Raw genomic sequence first — 14614 nt, 5'->3', positions numbered from 1 at the left:
CAACTCAGATGATCTTCCAGTGGTACAAACTACAACTAAATATACACTCTTCCTTCAGCTGGAAAGACAAAATATATGAGCCAACCCTTGACAATCATAAACATGAGCTTTGAACTCGGCAACCAACACTACCCTATTAGCTTGCATATCAAACACATTTCCAGGGGTTCATAGACAGAGATCAGAAAGCCAGTCTAATAAATATAGTTCTTGCCTTTGAAGTTGGAAGTGTTGAGGCCTACTTTGATTTATTTTTGCTAACAGAAACTGCACACATAGTTGAAAGGGAATAGTTAAATAGTCAATAGCTGTGATTTTGCCATAGCACACACTCGTTCAAGTTATGGCCTATTTTATGCTACTACCGGTTCAAAATAATTTAAATAGCTCTGACTAATTTAAACAAAGCAACAATAACACAGGCAAAAAAAAAAGCCCTCTCAGATGCCATTAGTATTTATGTAAGGTATCCTTCAGCTAGTGTATGTATTTTGATAAATAGATTCTTCATTTAGTTAAAAGAAATATTAGGGTACCCCAGTAAAACAATCCAAAAGTGAAACCATGAATTTGCAAAGTTGCTTTAGAATTTGACATTTCTGCTATTGGATTTCAAAACATATGTGGTATTTGACAACAATAAAACAAAATTAAAAGACCTTATAGTATACTGGGAATTACGCACTTATGATTGTATATATTCTAGAAAACAGCTTTATTTGTTGTTTTCATAACTACATACATTTATAAAACAACAGCAGAGAATCAGGAGGTAAGTACTGATATAAATATTTAGGTGTATCTCTTTAAATACAAAGCAATTAGCCTTGATAATAATTTTGTTCTTCTGTCATATGTGAAATGTTGACTAAGATAATGGATGTCATTCCCATATGAATCATTATACTTACATATTTACAGAGGAGAAAGTTTCTTTGTTTTAGAGATAAAAACACTAAATTGTGATCCTACTTGCTTAGTCTTTGCGTTGAATTTAATCGGAAAATTTTGTCTGACAATTCCAGATATTTAATACACATACAGCTGAGGAGCAAAAAAGTAAATAAACAAACAAACAAAAATCTGTAAGATCACTAGAACTACTAGTATAATACACAAAACAAAAAGTTTAAATATAGTTTTAGGATGAACAAGTAGATGTTTTAAATGAGTACATTTGGATGTCGGCATTCACACTGATCAGTTTAAAATGGCTTCTGTCAGAGAGGTAGAGATAATTGAGCTTTCTTTAGCTGGCAATCTTGAATCTGAGTATTAGTCACTTTTTCATTTCCAAAGTCATTCTTAGGGAGAAAAAAAAATGTTTTTTTTTTTATTTATATATTCAGCTGTTCGAGACATTTATGCATTAATATAGAAATTAATGCGTTAATATGGAAAAAGCATTATGTTTCAGACTGAATATGTGTATGGAGAAAAAGAAATAGGAAGTTTTTATGATTAGAATAATCAGCTACAATGAAAATAAAATCTGTAACTAAAAGAAACCAGCAGAAATCTTTGAAAATTGCTACGTAAACTGGTCTGGATGGATAAGTCTGTATGCACAATTAGCAAGAGGGCAAAGTTCTGATATGGACATTTACTGACTTGCTTCATGGAAACGCTTCTTCTGAAGAAGAAGCCAGCATACTCTCTTGTGTTAGAAAGGGCCAACTGCAGTGGGCTGTTTGACACCTATAGCAGTAACACTTTGGTATAAACATAAGCCATCAAGCCAATAGCAACAAAAAAAGTTAAAAATTCACAGGAGATAGTATATGCAACCAGTGCTTTGATGTGAATTTTTAGTTTTAAGGCCACAGTAGCTGATAAAATGTTAACAACAGAGCTATATGATACAGCTTGTAGAGTAACCTGGATAGGAATAATCATATTTTATGACACCTCTCCATCCCCACTACCTCTGGAATATTGGGTAATCCAGAAAGTATTAAGAGACCCATTTGAATTTCCTCTCTGTCACAGTGAAAATCACAAGGTACTAATAAATATTATATCACAGCCACCCACTATAAGTGTTACTATAACCCAAGGCACTGTATGTCCTTCTCTACTAGCACCATAAATAACAGATTATGACACTCTAGGGAAGGTGGGTGGTTATTTTCAGTTATAAGCAGGATCCATGTTCAAAGAACAGATTACAGATAATTATGTGTGCATTTATCTCTATTAATTATTCATTAATAATTATGCATGTTTATGTCTCCTGTCAGCTCAGCCAGCAAATCACTGTTTTGAAGACAGTCTCATCATAAGACAGCTGGAAGCAAAATGAAGGCTTACACTCCATCTTTCAATAAACAGACACTATGCATTTTGTAGAACCTAGATATCTTCTAAATCAAAGTGTGTTCTACCTTACTAAAGTTTCACCTTCACCTTGTAAAATGCAAAAAGCTGAAACAGGAATACGACCAAAAACTTATATGCTTTCCTGATATTTAAAAAATAAAACATCAACATACATGTATATGCAAAATAATAACTACCAAACAAACAAACAAACAAAAACACTTATTATGAATATTTGAAAGGGTCAAGCCAAAGAATTACTAGAACTTGACAAAACAGTAACAGTCCACAGTCACTTTACTGCAGAGTACTGAATTTCTTTTTAGATATCACTGAAAAGGAATGAAAAGGAATGAAGGGTACATCTGTCTTTTTCCTGTTGGAAAGAACAGAATTTTTTTTGAGCCATAATTACTAGAAATGAGCAACAAAAAGGGAACAGGTCCTTCATATCACTCCCACAGTCATCTATGCCACAGAACCACAAGTTCCAAGTCTGTGCTTACCAGCAGTAGCTGTAATGATAATCAGCCTCAGAATATTGCTGTGTCAGGACAGAACTGAAAATACGATGATTCATCAAATCATGAAAAAGTTCACTGCTCTGTCAAGAGAATGTCACAAGATTTCACTGTTACATACTTTCCCATCTACTTCAATTATAATGTACATTTTAAAAATAATCTAGTTTATATTAATTAATACTAATTAAATATAAACACTTTACCAAATCAGAGCTATTGCTAGATAAATTTATTACATAAAATAAAGTGTAGGCACTTTGTAGGTACTGAAATCTCTAAATCTTGTTAACAGTATGCACTGAGCATGTATGGTGAATGTGTAACAGGAAACTCTGTACCACAGCATGCCAGAAGATGAAGCATCTTATCTGCACAGTCCCTTCTCAGGACACTTCCCCAGCTGGCTCCAAAGGCAGAGTTGCTCATGGAACTGCCACCTAGGCTGGCCATGACAAGGTGCATGTGGAAAGATAATTGGGAAGTCCCAACATGCTAGTCTTGTGATTTCACCACTGAATTAGACAGTGAGAATCTGCTCTACAATTGTGCACTTCAAGCTTTATCTTTTAAAACTAATCTGAATGAGGTAGGCTTTTGTTTTTATATTACCCCATCAGCTGAAAAGAGTTTGATTCTATCATGCTGTCCTAACTTGGAAAACCTTACCTCTGCAGTCATTTACACAGAATAAGCAGATTCACTCTGCACAGACATCAACTGACATGATAGTTCAGTCTCATTTCTCAACTTTTTTTGCTGGAAACAGTCTCTTTGTACTGTTGAAGAAAATTCCCCTGGAATATACTACTCAATTTTATTCAAATGTACTGTTACTTTTCAAGCATTTCCAGATAAACATACCTTCATTTTAAAAACAGCAACATAGTAACACAGAACACACAAAAGAGGAAGCCGGTGCGTAAAGGACAGATGCCTTCGGTTATAAACCGAAATGATAAAGTTATGGGAAAAAAAAATCCAACTTGCAATGCTCTCTTCTTTACTCCACACCAATACATGTATAACTAATTAAAAGGGAAATTTATTATTTCTGTAGCTTCATTTCTTCTACTCTGTTACCACAGAATTTTGTTTTACTTCTGTTATTAACAAAAATGCTTAAGAATAGCAGTATTTATTATACAAATACTGTTGCTTAGTGCATTTTCTAATACATTTACATTAATTAGGAGGAATTTATGCTTGCACAGAAAATTCTTTTTCTTTTTCTTCATTTTCTCCTTTTTCTTCATTTCCAGGAAGTTTCTTGATCTTTGATTTAAAGTCAAAATCTTAAAAGTTTTGGCTCTCCTCATCAAATCATCATCATCATCTAGAAGAAACTGAGAACCATAGCTTGCTTTAGTTTTTTGAAAACATTTTGGGGAAGGAATGGAATAACAATCATTAAATATTTGTAGTCATCAATATAAAAATAAGCTTTGTTTCTGCTTCATTTCTCTCAGTCATTCTTCACGAATCTTCACCCATCACCACCACAACTAATACTTCATACTAACAGCATCTGCTTAGCATATTCTTTTCTATAAACTTCTTGTGGAAAGCTTTACCTGAACCTTGTTATGTAACTTAACATCAACTTTTCCTCACAAGTCCATTTAATGACATTATTACTTGCAGTCTTGGAAGCAGAAGGCAATCTAATCCTTGTCTTTCGGTTCTACGCAGTATTTTCCCCAGTGAACAACTAGTCTGAGTACAACGATTTACAAATACTGAGCTAGTGTCTTCCTACACCTCCCAATTTGTCTCAGAAACTATCCTTTCTGAAGGTCTTATTGCCTGGCATAGGACGCTGGTGCAATTGCTAGGCCATCCCTTGTGAAAGCAGTAACTAATGCTCTTCTTTTAAGAAACGCAGCATTCCTCTGAGTTAATAAATACAACTTACCTTGCCTGAAATTCCCTTCTTTTAACTATTCTTGCCATCTTCTCCCAAGTCTGTAAAGCAACAGAGGCCATAAGTGAAGGAAGAAGAGGATAAAACATGGATGGAAACACAAATGGCAGTCACACACTGTGCAAGCAGAGATGCACTTTTCACACTGTGGGAGGCCTCAGTAGCTGTTCAAACAGCAGGGTCTGAGTAAATCTCAGCTAGTCTGCCATGAAGAGAGTTATTACTCCCATTTCCAGGGAATTATAGGCTACCTGGTATAAGAGACTAAGAAGCAAAAGAGGATGATGTCTCGAACTCTCAGCAGAAAAGGTTGTAGCCACATTTTAAATTGGCTTAGAAAAGAGCATCCTGCAAAAGCAGGAGAGCACTGTTCCAGGGCCAGCCTCCTGGAAACCATCTGAGACATCTCTGCAGCTGTGGTCCTGGCAGTGGGCAGAAGGGAAGGCCTTAGCAACACCTTTCTCCAAAGACCTTTCTAAAAGGTTCTGCACATGCAAAGTAATGGCTACTGGCTTATTAATGTGGTTATAGCTTGTTTTGTGATTACCTGAAATACATGAATACGGATATGCATGAGATTTTATGCCAGACCTCCACAAATCCACAAATGAGTTCACTGTGAACTTCTACAGAAGAATTTTTTTTCTTCTAATAGAGAAAATAGTTTACTAAAAATAAATTTAACTGGAAAATACATTACGCTTCTGAAGATCTAGCATGTTGGAACTTTGGATTTCCTGTCAAATGTCATTGAAGCATGAAACAGTAAGATTTGAATCCTGTTTTAATTGAAAATATTGCTACAATTTCAACCAGGAAGCTGCTAACAAAGCTTTCATAATAAAGATTTTAAAACAAAATTGTTTGTTTCTAAACTCTACACATGCACTCAGTTTTATTTTGACTGAAAATGTAATTATATTCTTAAAGGCAAGAATTATATTCTCTTAAAACTGAGACTACTGCTGAATTATGCCAGTTATACAGCCATTTCAAATTCATATTGAGCTTTTTTTTTTAAGAGAAAATAAATACTTCCAAACAATCCTTTGCTTCAGAAAATATAAGCATCCTTTCATGATAAATTTGTGTGTGTGTGCATGTACAAACACGTATCTGCATGAAAAAATAATTCTTCCCACAGTACTTGTCTTCAAGAATCTCACTGATCAATCCCTTATTCTATCATCCCTTATTCTATCATGGCAGCAACTAGGAATTAGTTTTGTGCCTTGCAGTAGATGGCACCTTTTGTGTTAATCATGCTACAAAGCTTAAATTTTATAGCTAATAACTAAAATTCAACAATGTGAGGGATATGCTAAAGGCCACTTCAAACTTCAGAATAGCAAATCTATTTTCTGCTCATGGTTAAGTGTATTTACATTTCTGGAGGCCTGAATAAAGAGGTCCTATTTACACAAAGGGTCAGCCATTCTTGAATTCTGCATATTGAATGGCATATTTTCTTTTGTCACTCATGGTATGGGTACAGGACAAACAACTCAAGTTCAGGATTTCTACAGATATTCTTTACTTTTTGCAATGTGGAGGTGTGTCATTTCTCTGTTGTTAATGTTTTTAATTCAACAACCTTCTTAGCAAAGAGGGAGTTGTTACATAAAATACAAGGACAGCAGTAACATGAAACTACTTAAATTTACAACTGAATTATGTTGTGATATTATTGCACACAGACATGAATTCAAGCAAGAAAATGAAACATTTAATAAAGCAAGATGAATAAAAAATAAAAATAAAAATAAAAATAAAAATAAAAATAAAAATAAAAATAAAAATAAAAATAAAAATAAAAATAAAAATAAAAATAAAAATAAAATTTGCAACTTGTCATGACCACACTTGCACTTCCTCTCAAATCACTTTTGAAACCTGTTTTCATAACTTAACCAAGACTCTAATCTTGACTTCCAAAGCTTGAAGTCATTTTAAAAAATAACCAACAAATCAAACAATGAACAAACAATTCACAAGAATCAACTCACTTAGTTTGCTACACTGTCCTGGGTTCAAATGATATGACTGAGTTTGGGGAATTACACATCCAATATTGGTATACTACAATTTGAACTTTTGAATTTTTTGAATTTTTGATTTTTTTTCGTTTATTATTATTATTATTATTATTATTCCTATGGCTTCACAAAGATGGAAACAATTTCGTTTCAAGGGAAAAAAAAAAGTTTTTCTAGTTAGAAAACATTCTGGTTTAGGCCACTTACTTATTCACATTACACTAAAAGGGACCTCAGCATTTCACATGCTTCATTTCTCAGCACTATGACAGGAAAAGCTGTATCTCTAGATAGTCCTGACAATGATATTTCTAGAATTCTGGTAGGAAAAACTCTAAAAACTCATGGACACATGTAGCCCATTCCTGTATGATTCCATTACTTTTATATATATATTTTTTTCTCCTGAAGTGTTGTCTGAAGTTCTTTCTTTCAGTTTATATCTGTTACATATCTTAAAATACATTGCCCAAATCTGAAATGGACACCTTTCTCTGTGTAGCAGACTTTTTTATGGTCAAATATCTATGTTTCTAAATATTCAGAGTTTTTCTAAACTTCTTGGACTAAGCAGCTGCAATTCATTCACTTGTACCTAGCAGATAAAGATTTCTAGATCTCTGATCATGTTCATTTGTAGCTTTTGAGACACTGGGGATCAACTATCTGGGGGCTTGGCCAGAGTAATTCAGTTAAAATTCAAAGCTGAACTTTGAAAAAAAGCAATGCTGAGCACTTCCATTACCAGGGCTATAGCCCTGTTCATTCATCAGAGAAACAAATTTGCTAAACATTCCTTCTCTCAGTTAGTTTTTTTCTCTAGTTAGTTTGTTATTAAGCAGATAAATAAACAAATCTAATTCTTGTATATTATTCTAGCACTGGCAATTAAATAATTTCTTTCACATTTTTGTGTTTTGTTTTGTGTTTTTTTTTTGTTGTTGTTGTTGTTGCTGTTCTCAAAATCATGTTATTTTAAGTACATTCCATTTGTTCTATTTTTCCTATTTTTGTCACTTTGTTGACTTCTTGATTAGACAAGTCTGTCGCTAAAAATGAAGTTCTCAAGCCATCCACCTTTCTTGTTCTTGCTGTACAAAAGTTGACCTACAGTCTGCAGTATCGAATGTTTTATTTTCTACTTTCTAGTTAGGGATTAAATTCTAGACCTCCTGCTCTTAAATTATCTCTGAACAGAATGATCACTCTGGCGTTATTCTCATACAGCACATTTCTGAGTTCCTTGAAATCACCTGTAACCCCTGATGACTCTCATGGAAAAGCATGTTTATGTGTTAAAATATGTATGCTCAGAGACAGCTAGATAAAGAAGCGCACTTTATCATGCAACCTTAAATCTGTGTGTGTGTGGTGGTTCTACTGTGCTAGGCAGCCAAACACCACAACCGCTCTCTCACCCCACCCCCCCAATACAGTGTGCAACAGTGTTATCCACCTTTTCTAGGATGCATAACTTACGAGCATCACCTGCTATTAACAAGTAAGCAAACACTTTCAAGCTTGACATTTCTTACAAATTGCTATAATTGTCTCATACGCAGAAACAGAGCAAAACCTGCCTCAGTTGTTCTGTTCATGCTCTCTAATACAACAAAACAAACTAACCAAGCATTTAATTTTACCATTTAACAAATACACTACTTACAAACACAGAGACCACAATACTGGCTTGTGAAATCAAACCCGATCTCCTGCTTGATTATTTACGTTTCAAAATCTGTCTTCCCTACTGAGACTCTACAGAGAGGTTCAAGTCATTGCAAGTTCTAGTGGAGACAATTGCCTATTCATTTGAAACCACATAAGCATATTTCATCTATACAGCTAAAAAAAACCCACCCATGAGATGGTAAGGTCTTGCGGTTTTATTACAGGGCTGCCTATGAATCAGTCGCTATACAGACAAAAAAGTTTCAAAAGTCTTTTATTATCTCTGAATCAGAAGTGATCCAAGAATCAGCATTTTCTCATTTATCTTCCTTCACTGAACATAATCAGGAATCCTCACTGATCAACAGAATTATTTTGCATAGGTTGGCACATCTGGAAAAAATGGACTGCATCACTCTTCATGCTGATAAATATTTTAAATTACAAACAAACTTTGATTATCATACTTATCCACTTATCCAAAGCATAGAGAAGCATAACTAGAAACATGGGAAAATGATATGCATAAAAGCAACAGACAAATGCAGCAAGCATAATTTAGGTGATTTAAAATGTAAGGATTTGGACCTAAGAAATATTCTGCCAAAAGTCTGTAAAATTTGGTTTTATTATTTACTGAACTATAAAATACAAAGTTTAGAAATGTAAATTTTGCACAGTGCAGATGACACACGATGTGAAAGTAAGCAAGTCACTATCACATTCCTTCAGAGACTGATGACGTCTAGTTGCATGATAAATGTGCCTTAGGGAGGCTGTGGTAAGCTCTCATAGGACTAACACGAAGATCAGTGTTTGCCTTGTGGCGAGCAGGTGTTGGAATAATTCGTTAAGTTTTCCTTTAAGAGCACTGTGTAAAAACAATAAGGCTATGCAAAGGAATAGTAAATGTTGTGAAATAAAAGGAAGCTGATTATGCTAGGTGAAAGGCCACAATCTCCTTTAAGCACCTGCAAGAACAACTGCAAAAATGCTGATGTTTATAAAGTAGCCTGCTGGGACTATAATGAAGATGTCAAAACCTCAGGCGGGCAGCCTTTCTTTAGTCCCCTTAAACCATCTGTGGATAATGTGTGGAGGGGGGGATGATCTCACAAACCATGTAATCACAAATTTCGTGTCTTTTAGTCTCTTAAAACAAATATAAAAACAAAGATCAAAGCCACCATCTAGACTGTGCTGATTGACTTTTTGAAGAACAGCCCAAAGCTAGCATAAGCAAGCACTCAGAGTTCTAAACAATCAGTATCAAAAAAGACTAAACAAGAACATGTTTATCTACCAAATATCTTCTTGTATCCTTTTTCTGTTTAAATCTTCAGCCAGCTGGACATTCAATTTATTGAAAGCATGCCTTCATTTACTAAGAACATGAGTATATTCTTATGGATATGAAAATATATATTTATAGACAAAGTAGAGAGAAAATACATATTAAGCTGTACATAAAATGAGGCAAATGGCTGAGAAAATATCTACTCAGGCAATGCATCAGCTGGTTATCTTTATTTTTTCTTTTTTTTCTTTCTTTTTTTTTTTTTTAAATGGGAAGTTTTTATTACAACTTATTACATAGCTTGTAAAGTAATGTAAAATCTCTGATGTAAAGTCTTATATTTCATATTGAAATGCAAAGAACCTGGAATTAAAACTACCACTTAAAGATGATATTTTTATGGAAACTTGAATCCTATCACTGTTTTTGATTCGAAGTGTTCTGAATCATTATTTCTCATAATTACATGCAAATTAACATCTCATATGAACACATGGATTTCTATTTTATTTCATTAAGAGACAGAAAATAGCAATCACAAACAAAAAGTAACTGAACTCTTTCCAAAGTCTGAAAGTCTACAGACAAAATTTGCTTTGGTCTTTCAATAACCCAAGCACTTGCCCAAATTTTTAATCTTTCTGGATCCTGCTTCTCTGCAAGTCTTCCAATGTTTTTGCTAGACATAGCCTGATTTCATATGGCAATAAATATTTAAAACAAGAACAGACTCAAAAGCACAGATTTCCTGCAACAGACACCGAGATTTAACTCTTAGTTTTTCACTAATCCAGGAGCTCCAATCGTCAAAAATAATTTACAGCCTTTTTTGTCTTGGTCCCTCATTAGCTATGCTAAATGTCCTTGGCATCAAGAAATGAAGTAGCCATTTGCTCACTGTAGTATCCTTTGAATGGCTGTAAACCAGTAACATCAGGAAAGGTACTGCTTTGCCTCATTAGATTTATTGAACTAGCAGGGAACCATTCTGTTGCATGACTGAAGTCACTATTTGACTAAGTAAACATTTAATGTATTTTAACTATTATATTTAACTAACTATTTAACTAAGCTGTTTCATGCCTACTCACAGCTTACAACTATTGCAACTATATATTTCAGCCATTTTCCTTTTTTTTCCATAACTGCCTCTGATTTTCTTCAGTCTAAACAAGACAAACTATAAAAAGGTCTTGCTCTGCCAAACTGCCAACCTGCATTGGTAATTTACATATTAATAATTACATACATAAAAGAGTAAAGCATTACTTAGCACAATTCATTAACAAAAAGCAGTTTGCATGTTGCCAGAGTTGAACATCACACAAGAATTGCAAGACCTGTCGCCTTTACATTAATATGCAATGCAGGACTTCAGCAGGTGCTCTACCTCCTGAAATCATTTTCATGAACAATTCGTCATGAAAAGTACTCTGATGGAAATATAATTTGCAATAGAGACCAGTGAAAAAATCAGATGTTGTCTCTGGCAACTGTACCAAAATTTCCAGTCACTTGTATGGGTCAAAAAAAAAATTAAATCCAGTTCCATACCCTCACGTCAAATAAAAAGATAAACTTATTAAGTACTGTCCATAAGGATATGAGTGTTTTTATCTGCTTTTCATGAAAAACAAAGAAAGAAAAACACACGCACCCTATCCCAAAGTATCACCTCTCCTAAGGCTTGAAATTTGCTTTTAATTGAAGTTTTAACACATCTGTGCTCCATTCCTACCTCATCTCTGTGTGCCAATGGTGTCCATACAGAAATACATACTTCATAAGAGAAAAAGAAAGATGATGACAGTTCCCTTGATCAATTTTTAGCAGGCTCCTCTAGGCAGCTGTAGCTTTAATCCCAGAGTCAGAAATTAAGACTAAATCTGTGAAGCAGTGCATTAAACAAATTTCACCCACTATGAGGGTGGTGAGGCAGTGGCACAGGCTGCCCAGAGGAGCTGTGGGTGCCCCATTCCTGGCAGTGCCCAAGGCCAGGCTGGATGGGACTTTGAGCAACCTGGTCTGGTGGGAGGTGTCCCTGCCCATGGCAGAAGGGGTGGAACCAGGTGGTTTTAAGGGCCCTTCCAATCCAAACCATTCTGTGATTCTATGAATTGTTGGAACTGTACTGTAGCATTCCAGCCAAGCTTTGTGTACTGGGTACACATGGTAAGGGTTTGGCTGCAGGGGTGAGCAGAGCCCAGCAGCTGCCTCGTGTCAGAGCAGAGCTAGCTCCGGCCGGCTCCAAAAGGTTCTGGCTGCTGGCCAGAGCTGAGCCAGAAAGTTTAAATCACGAATTTAATCTTTCCACTTACCACAGCAAACTTCTACGTATGTCACCTGTTGGTTGCTTAGATCTCTTCCTGATGCACAATAGCGCAAGGCTCAATTTTAAAAAGTCCCTTATTAGGAAACCAGGATGAATGTGACAAGGAGGGAACAGTTTATCACTTCATTCTTTCTCTAACTATCTCCCATTCTTCACTTCTAGGGCAGGACGCTCAATTCACTATAAGCAGTAAAAAAAAAAAAAAAAAAAGGCAACAGGCTGTAGCCACCAGGAAAAAAACAGCTCTGATGGAAAGCCTTTAAGGTAAATCATTAGCTCCTAGACCTTTTTAAGTCCAGTCAACTGATCTCGTCATAAAATGAAGATGAAAGACATGGTCAATACAAATTCAGAAAATGGTAGAACAATCTGTTTCTTCAGACACAGAACGTCTGCATCCAGCTAGTTTGCAAGTAATCCGATGTGCACAGGAGGATCAGGTGGAGCAGTCAGTTTACTGCAATACTACTTTTCTCAACTTATAACTTTGTAAGTGCCTTGTTTTATCTCTGCTTGTCAAGCCTTTTGTACCAGGTATGTTTTTGTACCGTGCCTTCTGCCTATTCAGGAGAAAGCAGAATGATAAGGACAATATGCTTGCTTGCCTACTGCATGCTACAGTAGACAAATCATGGAAACCTTAAACATGGAAGTTAAAATTTTCATGAACGTCTTAAAAACAATAATAGGAAACTTCTTTAATAGTTGCTATGATCAATCTAAGCACAACTTTTAATTTCCAGACCACTTGTTTTCAATTTTTCATTTCTAGACTATGTCTTTCTAACTGTGGGATGGGAAGTGGACAATAAAATTAAAAAGAATCATGGATGGATTGAAGATAAATTAATACTGATGAAGATATATTTGTATTAACAGGCTGTGAGCTGTGTCTATTTTCAGATTAAAGTTTGCTATAAAAATACGAAGCCAGCATAAGTTTAAAGCCTTCAAATATATTTTGGGTATTTGCATAATTACACTTGCAAATTAAAATTCCACTATTAAATACATATATATACAAGCACACCTTTTTATTACTTTTTTTTTTTTAATGGATCGGCACTGGACATTTTCTGTAACAAATCTTTAAATGACGTTTAGATGTAGAGCTTAGTGATATGGTTTAGTGGAGGACTTGTTAGTGTTAGGTCAGAGGTTGGAATAGGTGATACTGGAGTCCTCTTCCAACCTAGATGATTCTGTGATTTTGTAAAATATGAATGACCGTGATTTTACCACACTTATTACAAACAATTAAATATCATGCCAAGTTTATTACATCAAGGCACATATCTTTGTTGAAGAAGATAACCACAATGCAATTTTAACATTTAAATGATAGTACCCAGCACCTCAATTAACCTAGTGCTCATGGCACTGAAAGGAAAAAAAAAAGACGAACTCCATATGCATCTGCACATTTCTTAGCAAACAGCAAATTAATTCTGAGTGAGCAGTTTTGAAGTTAGATACATCATGCATTTGTGTCTCTTGGTAAGAAGTCAGTTTCTCTCGTATGCACGGTTGAGCTACAAAATAAGGAATTACCAAGCACCTGACCTGTTGTATGTCCACACAGATATGGAAATCAAGCTGAATTGTTTGCAGTTTCTATCTTTTCTAGAAACCCTAACAGAACGCAATGAGGATAACACAGGTTTAATTCCTATTTTCCAGACAAATGGCAGTCCTCCCTCTAACATAGTCTATACTTACGGGTTTAGCTTTAGACAAGTGTACTTCAGAGAACTGAAAGGATTGGCCATCTTAATGGTAACAAAGGAATTTCTCAGAATTACTGACCACAGAGATTCATAGGAGCAAAGAGTAAGAAAAGATTTTGTAAAGGTTTGTGTACTCTAGGAGACCACAATCTCTTTGTCCCCTCCCCTCCCCCACCGCTATAGCCAGAATTGCAAATGGCTCTGTAAATGTCATGGAGAGCTTTTCTGAAATCAATTCTAATAGCTTTGAATATAACTATAATCAGATTTTGTTTAAAGCTCTTGATATGTTCTTTGCACAGGATGGCTATCGGGCACATATAATTGAACATTATATAATAAAGAAAAAATACATTGGCTTTTTGTTCTAGGCACTAGTTTCCATGGACTACTTCTCATTGTATATTACCATTTTCATAAAAGCAGCTCCAAACAGTTGCAAAGACTTATATATGTAGTCATTTTTTTGCAACGCCCACAAGCTTTAACATTTCAGTTGTTCAGAATCTTACTGGCCTATGCCCCTTTCCCCAACAAAGGAAATAAGGGCACAAAAATAATTTCTCTTCTTGTTTTCTAATGTCTTAGAACAACACATATTCTACCTACACCTGAAGAGGCAACAAGTCACCAAATTTCAGGAAGCATAAAGCATTTAAGCAGGGAAGTCATGCATACACTATTTGGCATGTGTGAAAACCATTCAATTTCAAACATTCTTATCTGTATGGAGAATTTAGGCACTTCAGCAATTCCATGCAAATGGTCCAATACTGCTTTCACCATG

General features: G+C 35.1%; 1 long non-coding RNA gene across 2 annotated transcripts in view; it reads right to left on the bottom strand.

The window, feature by feature from the left end:
• Positions 1-561: 561 nt before the first annotated feature.
• The window catches only part of LOC140002856 (uncharacterized), a 28825-nt gene continuing 14772 nt past the window's right edge, over positions 562-14614 (bottom strand). Inside the window, exons 5-7 of one of the 2 annotated variants that reach the window (XR_011810403.1) lie at positions 4756-4805; positions 2826-4186; positions 562-1304 (exon numbers count right to left, since the gene is read on the bottom strand). This is a non-coding gene — a long non-coding RNA (uncharacterized lncRNA). The remainder of the gene's footprint in view (positions 1305-2825; positions 4187-4755; positions 4806-14614) is intronic. The other variant, XR_011810404.1, reaches the window with a different exon arrangement.

Source organism: Anas platyrhynchos, chromosome 6 (assembly GCF_047663525.1).
Source record: "Anas platyrhynchos isolate ZD024472 breed Pekin duck chromosome 6, IASCAAS_PekinDuck_T2T, whole genome shotgun sequence".
Lineage (NCBI taxonomy): Eukaryota > Metazoa > Chordata > Aves > Anseriformes > Anatidae > Anas > Anas platyrhynchos.
Note: the sequence above shows the minus strand (reverse complement) of the source record. Positions and strands in the feature narration are given on the sequence as shown.